General features: G+C 41.1%; 1 long non-coding RNA gene across 1 annotated transcript in view; it reads left to right on the plus strand.

Annotated features, from left to right (window-relative positions):
* LOC132405631 (uncharacterized) overlaps positions 1 to 13,443 on the plus strand; it is a 118,922-nt gene extending 105,479 nt beyond the window's left edge. The window contains exon 3 of the long non-coding RNA XR_009515935.1: positions 11,436 to 13,443. This is a non-coding gene — a long non-coding RNA (uncharacterized LOC132405631). The remainder of the gene's footprint in view (positions 1 to 11,435) is intronic.
* Positions 13,444 to 13,464: the final 21 nt, after the last annotated feature.

A 13,464-nucleotide genomic window follows, 5' to 3' on the forward strand; every position in this document is an offset into this window, starting at 1 on the left:
TTACATCTTTCCTTAATCTGCTTGCATATCTTTTCCTCAATGTCCCGGTGGCTATTGGACCTTCTGTAGTACGATCGCACCAGAGTGATTGCTCCCTTGCTATCTTTGAGTTCCATAAACTCAGTGGACATACCCTCCACTTTGCCTCCTCTAAATGCAGCTCTGATTGTCACTGAGCTCTAGAGCAATTCTACCCACAAAAAACAAAAAATTCTACCCTCCCACTCTATCTTTTCTAAAACATCAAAACCCTGGGGCATTAAACACCAGCGCCAATCTGATTTGGTGAGATCAAAAATGGGTTCAGAATGTGTGGCCCAAGCATTATGTGGTGCCGGGATCCAGGTCGTAGAGTGAGGATAATTATCCAACCAGTGCTTGGATAATTTAAGCAGTGGCACAGATAGACTGGAAGCCCGAGTGTCAGTAACAGAGGTGAGGGTGGGGCTGATTTTGCTCGCTCCCCCGCTGTGGCACTGAGTCTGTGAACTGACCTGGCTACTGTGCGTTTTTGCCCCGCTGGTGTGATGAACTGGGACCAAGGTCTGGGCCTACGCCGGCTGCTTTGGGAGTGGATCTAGAGACACAGTCTGGCTTGGAATACTGTTGGCTTGCTTCTACTGTCTGCAAGATCTGTGGGATTTTTCTCTCTTTCTCTGCACAGTGGTTTTTGGTCTTTTTTAAAAATTGATTTATTTGGGTTTCTTGCTTTGTGGCTGCCTGTAAGTAGACAAATCTCAAGTGACAACACACAGAAAATGCTGGTGGAACACAGCAGGTCAGGCAGCATCAATAGGGAGAAGCGCTGTTGACGTTTCAGGCCGAGACTCTTCGTCAGGACTAACTGAGAGGAAAGATAGTAAGAGATTTGAAAGTAGTGGGGGGAGGGGAAATGCGAAATGATAGGAGAAGACCGGAGGGGGTGGGATGAAGCTAAGAGCTGGAAAGGTGATTGGTGAAAGTGATACAGAGCTGGAGAAGGGAAAGGATCATGGGACGGGAGACCTCAGGAGAAAGAAAGGGGGGGGAGCACCAGAGGGAGATGGAGAACAGGCAAAATGTCAGAGATGGGGTAAGAAGGGGAGGAGGGGCATTATAGTTTATACATTTTGATAATAAATGTGCTTTGAATCTTTGTATCTAAGGTAAACTTGTCTCTTTGTGGGATATGTGGACCATTCCTTACTTCAGTCCTTCTCGGGCATCATCCCTCAAAGTACTTTCCAGTCCTGATGAAGGGTCTCAGCCAAAAACATCGACTGTGCTTCTCCCTATAGATGCTGCCTGGCCTGCTGTGTTCCACCAGCATTTTGTGTGTGTTGTTTGAATTTCCAGCATTTGCAGATTTCCTCGTGTTTGTTTCAGTATGTTAACAGCTTTGGTGCTGCCTCCTCCACTTAGACAAAATTCACTTTTGGATGGTCTATTACTGACTCTTTTTGTCTTCTCTAACTGCTTCTTAGAGAATAGATTACAATCAGCATCCATTACACTCCTACAGAACCTCACATCTGCTTCAAAAGCACCTCCTTCTACAAAGACTCCATGCCGTTCTCTCAGTTTCACTGGCCTCATCAAAGCATAAAGTCATGCTCATAGGGTTTTACAACAGGGCAATGTACACTTCAAGCAAGCAAGTCCACAACAACTTTCAAACACTCATTCATTGTAATCCCTTTTTAATCTCCCCCCACCCCATTTCCTTTGACATCCCCAAGATTCTGCCACTTATACTGGCAATTTACTGTGGCCGCTTCACCTGGCAACCAGTACATTTTGTGATGTGGGAGAAAACCTGAGCACCATGTGGTCCCAGGCAGATGATGCAGTACATATAGCACTGGAGGTCAAGACTGAATCTAAGCTGTGAGGCAGCAACTCAACCAGTGTGTCACTGTTCTGATGATGAGACTTTCCATACTAGTGCTGCTAAACTCGTTCCCTTGGCCATAACCATGACTTCCTCTCTACCATAAAAGACAGGGTTCCCAACCATGTCTATTTCCTGCTCTTCTGCTTTCAACCTACATGTTTCCAGGCAAAGCAAGTACTGGGTTCACTTTGGCCTCACCTCACACCCTCTAATCTCATTCAATATCACGTTCTCTTATGTCTTATGTCTCTTATGAACAGGGTTCCACCACATAACACAACTTCATTACTACCACCACCACCAAACCCTTTAGCCCCTTCCTTTTGTCTTTTCATCTTATTGACGGGACCATTTCCTCTGTGACTCCTAGTTTCCTCTTTGACCTCAACCAACCAATGCATTCTCACAGCACTTCCCTATTCACATGCCCTCCCCCTTTCCTTCCATTCAGAGACCCAAACAGTCCTTCCAAATAAAACAGTTTCATTCCATCAGTTTTGTGTTTTAGTGCTCACTATGTGATTTCCTATACTTCGGATGAAACCGAATCCAAACTTGATGACGGCTTTGTAGAACACTGGCGTTTAATCAGAAATGTCATTTACTTATTTTACTTAGTGCCCTTCCACCTCTTCAAGCCATGCTGCCCCAGCAACTCTCGACAAAGCCGATTAACCTTAAACAAATCACAGAGCAATTTACAATGGCCAATTAACCTACTAACTGGTACATCTCTGAACTGCGGGAGGAAACCAGAGTTCCCATGAAAAACCCATGCATTCCACAGCTGTGATTGAGTTCCTGTCTCCAGAATACCCTGGTCTGTAATAGATTTCACTAACCACTACACTACCATGACAACAGCTAATCAAAGGCATACAGCACAGCAATGGGCCTGTTCAGCCCGCTTCACCAACTCCAATGCTGATGACGATCCATGCTAATCCTATTTGCCTGCATTTGTCTTGCATCACTCTACACCTTTCCTATTTAAGTAGCTATCCATGTGCCTTTTAGACATTGCCTCAGGCACCTCCTCAGTTTGTTCTAAGCAATCACCAGCCTATTATAGACATCCTTTTTAGGATCTCCTTCAAATTTCTCCCCTCTCATCAGATGGATATGAAAGAAATGGCAGAAGTTATACAGATTTGTGATAATTTACCAAAATTGTCTGGACTCGGGGCAGGTCTCGGCAAATGAGAAAGACAGCAAATGTCACGCCACTGTTTGAAAAAGTATGTAGGCAAAATGCAGGATATTATAGGGCTGTTGGCATAATGTCTGTACTCATGAAAATGCCTCTTATTAAGGAAGAAATAGTGAGACATGTGGATAGAAGTGGTTCCATCAATCAGATTCACCATGGATTCATGTAGGGCAGTTACATATTGGCAAACTTACTGGAGTATTTTGTGTATATAATGAGCATTGTAGATAGTGGGGAACAGATGGATGTGATATATCCATAAGATAAGGATACATGGAGTTTGAGTTAATGTATTAGAATGGATTGGGGATTGGTTAAACAATAGAAGACAGAGTTAGGGTAAATGGGTATTTCTCTCCTTGGTGAGCAGAATACTACAGTGATCGGTGCTGGACCCACAACTATGAATGATATACATTAATACTTTGGGGTAAAAGGTCTGTGTGTAGAGTATCTAAGTTTGCTGATGACTCTAAATTCCGTGGAAAAGCAAATTGTGCAGAGGATACGGAGAGTCTGCCGAGAGATTTAGATAGGGTAAGTGAGTGCACAAAGATATGGTAGTTCATCCACTTTGGAAGTAAAAATTGTAGATTAGAATGTTTAAGTGTGTAATATTGGAGCATTCTGCAGAAGAACTTCGTTGCTAGAGGGAGGTGTCAACACAAAGAAAGGTGTGACAGTGCCTCTGCGACCTCAGAAGTTTGCTTAGATTTGGCATGTCACCAAAAATGGTGAAAAACTTCTATAGGTGCACAATGGGGAGTAACCTAATTAGTTATATCATGCCTGGTATGAAAACACCAGTGCCTCGGAGAAGACAACAGAAAGTGATGGATACTGCCCTGTCCATCACCATGGTTCTCCCCACCATGGGGCATTGCCACACAAAACCAGAAGCAATCATCAAAGACAGCTACCATCCAGGCTTATACAATCTCCTCACTATTCCCAGCGGACAGGAGCTACAGAAGCTTTAGTCCCACAATACCAGCTTCAGGAACAACTATTACCCAATATCCATCAAGCTCCTGAACCAACATGAATATCTTCCCTCACCACAATTCTGAACTGATTCTACAACCTACAGACTCACTTTCAAGGACTCCTTTGCAACTCATGCTTTCGGTATTTATATCATCTGCACCATCTGTCAGTTGTTTGTGAGTCCTCGTTTATACATATTTTTTCATAAGTTCTGATGTTCTTCATTTTTCCTGTAAATGCCTGCAAGGAAATTACTCTCAAGGCAGTATATGGTAATATATATGTACTTCGATCATTTGGATTGAGTTTAAGAGCAAGGAAGTTATGCTGCAAATGTAAAGGGTACGGGTAAGACCTCGCCTGGATTACCACGTGCGGTTCTGGTCTTCTTACTTGAGGAAAGATGTACTGGTTTGCGAGGCATTGTTCTCTTTTACTCATAGAGCAGCATAATTGATAACACTTCAATCCAAAGTCTATGGAAGTAAAGGAATGAATTGCTCTTACAGTAAGAACTGCAATTTAAATGGCCGCTTTCCAACTGTACTTAATAAAATAGGTATGTATAATTAGGTCATAATTTAAAAAGATATTAGAATGTAGTTTGCAATTACAAATTCTTTAACCTGAAGGCATCAATTTTTGCATTGCCTTCATGGAGAATGATTCAGTTATTGCATTACTTACGGATTTATATTTTTAGGTATGTATATCATTTGCACCATCTGTCTTTTGCACGTTGGTTGTTTGTGAGTCTTCATTTATGTATATTTTTTCATAAATTCTGATGTTCTTCATTTTTCCTGTAAATGCCTGCAAGAAAATTAATCTCAAAGCAGGGAGAAGGAGAAGTCAGGTATTAAAGAGTACCCCTGTGGCTGTGCCCCTTGACAATAAGTACTCCTGTTTGAGTACTGCTGGGGGGGGCCAGCCTACCTGGGGGAAACAGCAGTGGCCATACCTCTGACACAGAGTCTGGCCCTGTGGCTCAGAAGGGTAGGGAAAGGAAGAGGAATGCAGAAATGATAGAGGACTATATAGTTAGGGGGTCAGAGAGGCGATTTTATAGACGCAGGGAAGAAACTCAGATGGTAGTTTGCCTCCCAGGTGCCAGGGTCTGGGATGTTTCAGATCACGTCCAAGACATCCTGCAGTGGGAGGGAGAACAGCCAGTGATCATGGTACATATGTGGATCGTGTGGAGGGCTGTCGGAGTTTCAGGAGGACATTGATAGGATGCAAAACTGGACTGAGAGTTGGCAAATGGAGATCAACCCAGGTAAGTGTGAAGTGGTTCATTTTGGTAGGTCATATATGATGGCAGAATTTAGTATTAATGGTAAGACTCTTGGCAGTGTGGAGGATCAGAGGCATCTTGGGGTCCAAGTCCATTGGATACTCAAAACAGTTGCACAAGTTGAGTCTGTGGTTAAAAAGGCGTACAGTGTATTAGCCTTCATCAATCACAGAATTGAATTTAGGAGCCGAGAGGTAATGTTGCAGCCATATAGGACCCTGGTCAGACTCCACGGAGTACTCTCAGTTCTGGTCCCCTCACTACAGGAAGGATATGGAAGCCGTAGAAAGGGCGCAGATGAGATTTACAAGGATGTTGCCTGGATTTGGGACCATGCCTTATGAGAATAGGTTGAGTGAACTCGACCTTTTCTCTTTGGAGCGACAGAGGATGAGAGGTGTATAAGATGATGAGAGGCATTGATTGTGTGGATAGTTGGAGGCTTTTTCCCAGGGTTGAAATGGCTAACATGAGAGGGCACAGTTTTAAGGTGCTTGGAAGTAGGTACAGAGGAGATGTCAGGGGTAAGATTTTTACTCAGAGTGGTGAGTGCATGGAGTGGGCTGCCAGCAACGGTGGTGGAGGCAGATACAATAGGGTCTTTTAAGAGACTATTGGATAGGTACATGGAGCTTAGAAAAATAGAGGGCTAAGGGTAAGCCTAGTAATTTCTAAGGTAGGGACATGTTCGGCACAACTTTGTGGGCTGAAGGGCCTCTATTATGCTGTAGGTTTTCGATGTTTACTTTCCAATGAATTATTACAGGTTTTAGGGCTGAATCAACTTCATTCAACAATTAATGGTAACTGTGGCATAGTCAGTGTCACACTTCACAGTGCCAGCGACCTGTGTTCGATTCCCACCACTGTCTGTAAAGGACGTGCATGAATGTTGGTGGAACTGAGCAGGCCAGGTGGTATTTATGGAAAGAGTAAACAGTCAACGTTTCAGGCCAAGTCTCTTCGTGTGTGTGTGTGTGTTGGATTTCCAGCATCTGCAGATTTCCTCTTGTTTGTAAGGGGGTTGTACTCTCCCCTGTGACAGTATGGATTTCCTCCAGATGCTTGGGATTTCTCCCACATTCCAAAAGACATGTATGTTAGCAGGTTAATAGTCACATGGGTGGCATCAGTTTCGTTGGGCGAGAAGGGTGTGTTACTGTGCTGTACCTTTTTAAAAGAAATGGTTACTGTACAGAGTAGCAGAAACTTACAGAAAATCAGACTTCTCATTGGGAAGCAGAAGCATAAGGTCAGGTTTGACTATAGCCATGAGAATAATTTATATTCAACACAGTTAGAACTCAGCAGCTTGCAATTCAATTTGTCATCCTTTAGGATCATAACCATTAAACAATAGAAGGTGGCGTGGTGGAGAGTGGGTGGTAATTGCCAAGATTCATTCCCAGAAACTGGACAGAGGCCCGATCCTACCAATCGCTCAGTTTGGTGATCTGTGTGCTGTAACCTGAGATTTAAGAAGAAGTGAGAAAGCAATCTACAGAATGGAACTATTCCTTTTACGTTAGGGGAACTACTCTCATGCATTGAAGTCCAATGAATTACACCAAGAATTTGAGGGTGTAAATTTAAGGCAATATATTACTCAGACAATTGAAAATGTAATTCAAGTAACATTAACTTCCTTCTCTTTGATATCAGTTTCAAGCAGAGTGGCAGGTGGAATATCAAAGTCTGCTTGATAAGCTGATGTCTTTTGATCTACTAATGATACAATGAGAGAATCTGGAATGTTTCCCAACAACAGTTTAACTTTGTAAACTTTAAATTCTGGAACCATCTGTTATATTGTTATTCAAACAAGAAATGCATATATTTAATATTAACATTTTCTGTGTCTTGTATGTTGGAGGACAACAAAGGAAATGAGATAACTGAGAAGAGTTGGCCCACACACAATTGTTAGATAGAATTATCAGATCTTTTGCATTGGTGCAAAGGGACAGGTAGAATCTCATTTGTTTTATTAAAAAGTTTGCTCCCCTATCAACACAGGTGTCCCTGAGTTTTGCATTGCAGACAATGTGCAAAATTTCTCGAGTAGGAAATAAACCATAACATTTTGGTCAAAGCTGCATTGTTATCAATTAAGGTAAAATTGTGTCCTAAAACTGCACAAACACCAATTCAGGGAAATTGTCATATACCTTTTCAGAGGTAAATACATTAAAGCATTTCTTTGAAATTATGTCTGATTAAAGCCCAGGAACTAGTAAAATTTTTAATGATTCATCTGGGGCCGCTAAACAAATGGGGTGACTCAGATCAATTCACTCATCTAAACTAAGATGTAATCAACCTGGACTTAATTATTAAATTGTAAATTGGCTGGGTTAAGTTATGTGAAGGAGATCACGTTCAGCGGCTCACCATGCATTCTATCTAAATGTAATAATATTGTAGATATTCCCATACACTGGAGGAAAAGCTAGTTAAAATAATTTTGAATACCAGTTGATCACAAGGTAAAAGCATCTAAGATTTTGAAGGTTGCTTTATGTGTCCATAGTCCTGCAGATTTATGCAATGAACATAATTGACACATAATGTTAATGGGTGGGGATGCCATTAAGTAAGAAGTTATAACATCAGCATTTAAAATATATAAGGACTCTTCCTATATAAAGAAATCTGCTTTATGGCGTAAATAAATTGAGCAAGCTTTTAAAAAAAGGAAGTTCATAAATGTTCAGGCAGATCTCTTAATCTGTAACTACTCTTTGTATTTAAGGTAATTAAAATTTGTTTGCATCAATTTTGGTACATTTTGTATTCTGTACATTGTTGTATTTTAGAAGTTTATCTTTGAAATAAAGAAATGTATTGATAATCTTTTGACATGGATAAATTAGATTTGTTTGTAGGCTTAATTCAGATGGCAATGCTTTATTATCAAAATTATAATCATTAAAAGTTTTCTTCACCAAATCTTGGAAAAATAAGTATTTGGGCAAAGAAAATTTGTTTAAATCAACAAGTAAGCTTTTGTTCCTAATCTACTCTGTCACTGTTTCCCAAATCTTTTTCCATCACATCAAGACAGAATTAATGCTGCCTCCTTCACAGAGAACTCTTGAATTTTAACAGCTTCGCTATGAACTTCCTCAAATTTACTCATCCTATTTCTGAACCTTCACTCCTGTTTTTGGAACTTTTTTTCCTTCTCAGGAAACAAACTATCTGCTGAAACTTACTATAAACCCAGTAAGTCCCACAGCTAACTTGACTGCATCTCTTTCTATCCAGTTTCTTGTAAAGATACAATCCCTTTCTCTCAGCGTCTCTGTGCATTTGTTCTCTGGTGTCCTATATCAGGAAATGTGGTTTCCCTTCTACTGTGGTTGACAGACTTGCAGGTGTATTTCCTCCATTTCTCACACTTCGAACTCACTCCTCATCCCCTCAAACAAAATGGATCACTTGAAGCTCATCTGTTACTCTCCAAGCCTCCACATCCAGTTCATCAACCTTTATCACTTCTACTGTCTCTGTGACTCCCTGTTTCACTCATCCTTATTCTCGCACTCCTCCCCCTCATTTGACACACTCCCCTGTAACGACAGGAAGTCCAGCACTTGCCCCTACACCTGCTCCCTCACAAGCATCTGAGATACAGCCCTTCCGAATCGGGCACTGTTTCACATGGTTGACCTCCAACCCCATCTCCTAAATACAAGAAGCACAATAGAGTCAGTGAAAGACTGCAGCCAACAGGACAGACAAACAACCAGTGCAAAAGATGATAAACTCTGCAAATACAAAAAGAAAAAAAAGAAGAGATAATAATAATAATAATAAATAAGCAATAAGTATGGAAAACCTGAGATAAAGAGTCTTGAAAGTGAGTCCATAGGTTGTGCGAACAGTTAGTGAATGAAGTTGAGTGAAGTTATCCTCTGAGGCGCCAAGAGCCTGATGGTTCAGGGGTAATAACTATTCCTGAACCTGATGGGGTGGGTCCTGAGGCTCCTGTACCTTCTTTATGATGGCAGCTGTGAGAAGAGTGCATGACCTGAGTAGTGGGTGCTGTTCTCCAGAATTAGCTCTCTGTGTACGTATGCTCAATGGTGGGGAGGACTTTTGCCCGTAATGGACTGAGCTGTATCCGCTACTTTTCGTAGGCCTTTCTGTTCAAGGGCATTGGTGTTTCCATACCAGGCTGTGGTGCAACCAGTCAATATACTCTCCACCACAGAAAGTTGTAAGCTCGGCCTGCTCCATCATGGGCACTAGCCTCCTTAGCATCCAGGACACCTTCAAAAGACAATGCCTCAAAAAGCTGGCATCGATCATTGAGAGCACCCCTCTCCCCCAGCAGTCATCCAGGTCATGCCCTCTTCTCATTGTTAAAATCAAGGAGGAGGTACACACACTCAGCAAACAGACACCCACCTTTTGCCTTCTCGCAATCTGCAGTCCAGTCTATCCTGTGTATCGAGAACTCTTTTGGTCTTACCAATGTATTGAGAATGTCTAGAATGAGACATGTCTCTGTGAAGGAGAGAAGGTAGCATTTCCACATTTCCTTCATAATAAGATATGTGAGAAGTTGACTAAGTGTTGAATGATAAGCAGTATCTGAGAAGAACATTCTCCTCTCCAACTAATACCAAGGGATCCTTATTATTCACTTAGCATGCACTCATGTTACCATAAACAGGATAATCGCTATTGGTCTAAACATCTGCCCATTTATTGAAGGCTGTTGACCCTTAGTAGAATCATTTCCATTTGTTTTGCTTAGTTTGGACAAGAGCCCAAGGTATAAGGTAGTCAGGATGGAGCTTAAGAATGGACACGCAAATTAGAAGGGAGCATGAGAAGACTTTGGCGAGCGGGATTAAAGAAAATTCAAAGGCAATCTACACATATGTGAAGAACAGGAGTATGACAAGGGTGAAGGTAGGTCTGATCAGCCAAAGAAGAGGAAACATGCCAGAGTCAGAAGGGGAAGTGGTGGGGGGCTAGGGGCAGGATTCCTTAATAATTACTTGGCTTCAGTATTCACCAGTGAGAGGGATCTTGGCAAATGTGAGGACAGTGCAAAACAGGCAGAAATATTAGAATATCGATGTTATTGAAAGGGTTGTGCTGGAGCTTTTGAAAAATGTTAGGATATTTAAATAAGTCCACAGGGCCAGGTGGGATGCAAATACCTCAGGTTACTATGGGAAGCAATGGAAGAGATTGCTATGTTTTGATGAGGGTCTGAATAGTACAGGAGTGGTAAATGCTGTACTGTTCTATTTTGTATAACTACACAATTCTCTGGAGTGTGGTTTGAAGCCAGACTTCTAACTCATTGACTCAAGCACACCTGAGAAAAAATTGAACAAAGCATTAATATCTTGCCAAATTTCATTCTCAAGTTCAAAGTAAATTGATTATCAAAGTGCATATGTGTCACCATATGCACTTTGAGACATGACAGAGACAAAAGACAACAAACTGCAAATACAAAAATAATGACAAATAAACTAACAATTAATATCAAGAACCTGAGTCCTTAGAAGTGAGTCTATAGGTTGTGGAATCAGTTCAGTGTTGGGATGATTGAAGTTATACCCTCTGGTTCAAGAGCTTGATGGTTGAGGAGTAATAACTATTCCTGAACCTGATGGTGTGAGTCCAGAGGCCCCTGTACATTCTTCCTGAAAACAACATGGCCTGATTAGTGGGGGTCTTTGATGAATGATGCTGATGTTCTGCAACAGCCATGCTTGTAAATGTGCTCAATGTTCTAGGGGGCTCTAACTGGCCTTGTCCACTACTTTGTGTTGTTTTTTCCATTCAAAGGTATTGATGTTTCCAAGCAAAAAAAAGTGATGATTAGAAAACACGAACACAGAATAAGAGTAGATAGAAGTACACTTGAAAGAAATTCTAAGCCATTAATAGATACAAATACATTTGTATTATCAAAAGTGTGTTAGTTCACTACATCTGAAAGATATTTGCATTCAATAGATACAAATTGTATTCTACTTATATGTAACTCTAGAAGTCTAGCATTATATTTATCTGACATTCATTTTGTATCTCTGCAGAAGCTGCTACATGCCTACAATGTGCGGACTGCCCTGGTTCACCTTAATTAGCATCTGTGGAAAAAATCCTTGGCTTCTCTAGCAACAAGACTGTTTCAGCAAGAATGACCAGGACACCTGGGAGCAAAAGAAAGGTGGATGAGGAGCTCATGGTGAAATATTTCACAGGCACCTGAAGGCTGAAGTCTCGTAGAAGACTTGCAACATATGGAACAGTTAGCTGGTGGGCAGACCACAGGAAGCCCGGTGATTTGCAGACAACCTGCATGTTCTCCAGCAGTGGCAAGGTCGTCAGCTGCCAAGCCCACCCTACCGACCGCCTAGAACTGAGGTGAATTTGCCTAAGATGGAAGGTGTTCCTACTGTAAGAAGCACTTGGAAGATGCGTATCTCCTTAACAACTCAGGCCTTGCTATGAACCAACTTACCTATGCCAAAGCAATCTATGTTTTCTAGCCTTGCCACCTCTCTTAACTGAAAGGAAATCAAAGAAAGACATGCATTAATGAAAACAAATTACAAAGGCTCAAAAGCAAATATTATCCCTGCTGAGAGTAAGGAATGTCCACAACATTACTGTCCACATTTGGGAAAAGGAGGACATGCCAAAGGACATCAAGGACACTCTAATTATGACTACATGCAAAAAAGGAGAATGATCCAAATGCTTAACTACAGAGAGATCTTCCTTCAGTCACGCCACAAAGGAAGTCGCTATCAGGATTCTCCTCAATCACCTTTTCTCAAAGAACTTTGCCCAAGTTATATCCATCTAGAAACAAAGTCAATTTAATTTTCACCACATGGCAACTCCAAGTGAAATTCAAAGAATATCGACCATTGTACTTGGTCCTTTTTCAGATTTCACTAGAACTGTATTGGACTGTGGGGCATTGTCTTCAAATTCAACAGCCTGAAGAAACTTGTCCTGATACTCACTAGATTCTGGAAAATATATTGTACTATGATTTAACATAATTTTAAAAATAATTTAAAACGTGTTTGGGATGAATAGTATCCAATAAACTGGAAAATCCACCAGTCCAGCTCTACAGAAGTCCCAAAACTGCTAGTTTATTGGACCTTTACTGTACAGCAAACAGATTTTGTGCCTCCACAAAATCCTCCAAATTCAGTGGAGCCAGTGTTGGCAGCATTGGCATCATTAGATTGGTTCTGTTGGACAAGTCCTAATGTACACATGGATTAACAGCTTCCTAAAGAAAAAACACTTTGTTCTGAGCACTGGTGTGGAAGAGATGACCAGATGGACAGAAAGCAAAAACAAATGAATGTTCCCAACGTTTCTTGGGGGAAAAAGTCAACATCCTCACTGACTTCTGTGAACCCTGGTCCATAACCACTTACAATGCAGAATGAACATTTGTGAAAATTTAGTTCACATGAATGGAAAGCATGGGGGCTAAATGGAACCACCCAAAGGAAAACACCACCTTGCAAACTACCTACTTGTCAGGCACCTCCTGCCTCAAATGTGATTGAGTTTACAAGTAGCATATTGGCCTCGTTGCTACCTCAGAAACCATGGAACTGGTGTTACCTTTGATCCCAACAAACCACATCGTAAAAATGTGTTGACAAGTAGACTCATCATGCTGTGGTAAAACCATAAGACATTGGAGCAGAATTCAGCCCATCAAGTCTGCTCTGCCATTCAATCATGGCTGATTTATTTTCCTTCTCAACCCTATCCTCCTGCCTTATTTCTGTAACTTTTGATGCTATTACTAATTAAGAACCTATCGTCCTCCAATTTAAATATAATTTGATGAGAAGAATTGTGAAGAATTTCAATTCTTCAGTAAGTAAGAAAATTTAATGTATATTTAAAATCAGGCAGAGATCTGTGTGTCTCTCCAGGATTTCAGAAAGGATTTTTTTTTCATAGTTGGTTGGAAAACACCTCTACAAATGAATGACACTGTATAAAAGGCATTTCCTTCTGTTTATTTTTAAACGTCATAAAATAAAGTCATCCCAAACCACAGACTGAGCACAGTGTTGATAT

Source organism: Hypanus sabinus, chromosome 15 (assembly GCF_030144855.1).
Source record: "Hypanus sabinus isolate sHypSab1 chromosome 15, sHypSab1.hap1, whole genome shotgun sequence".
NCBI classification, from domain to species: domain Eukaryota; kingdom Metazoa; phylum Chordata; class Chondrichthyes; order Myliobatiformes; family Dasyatidae; genus Hypanus; species Hypanus sabinus.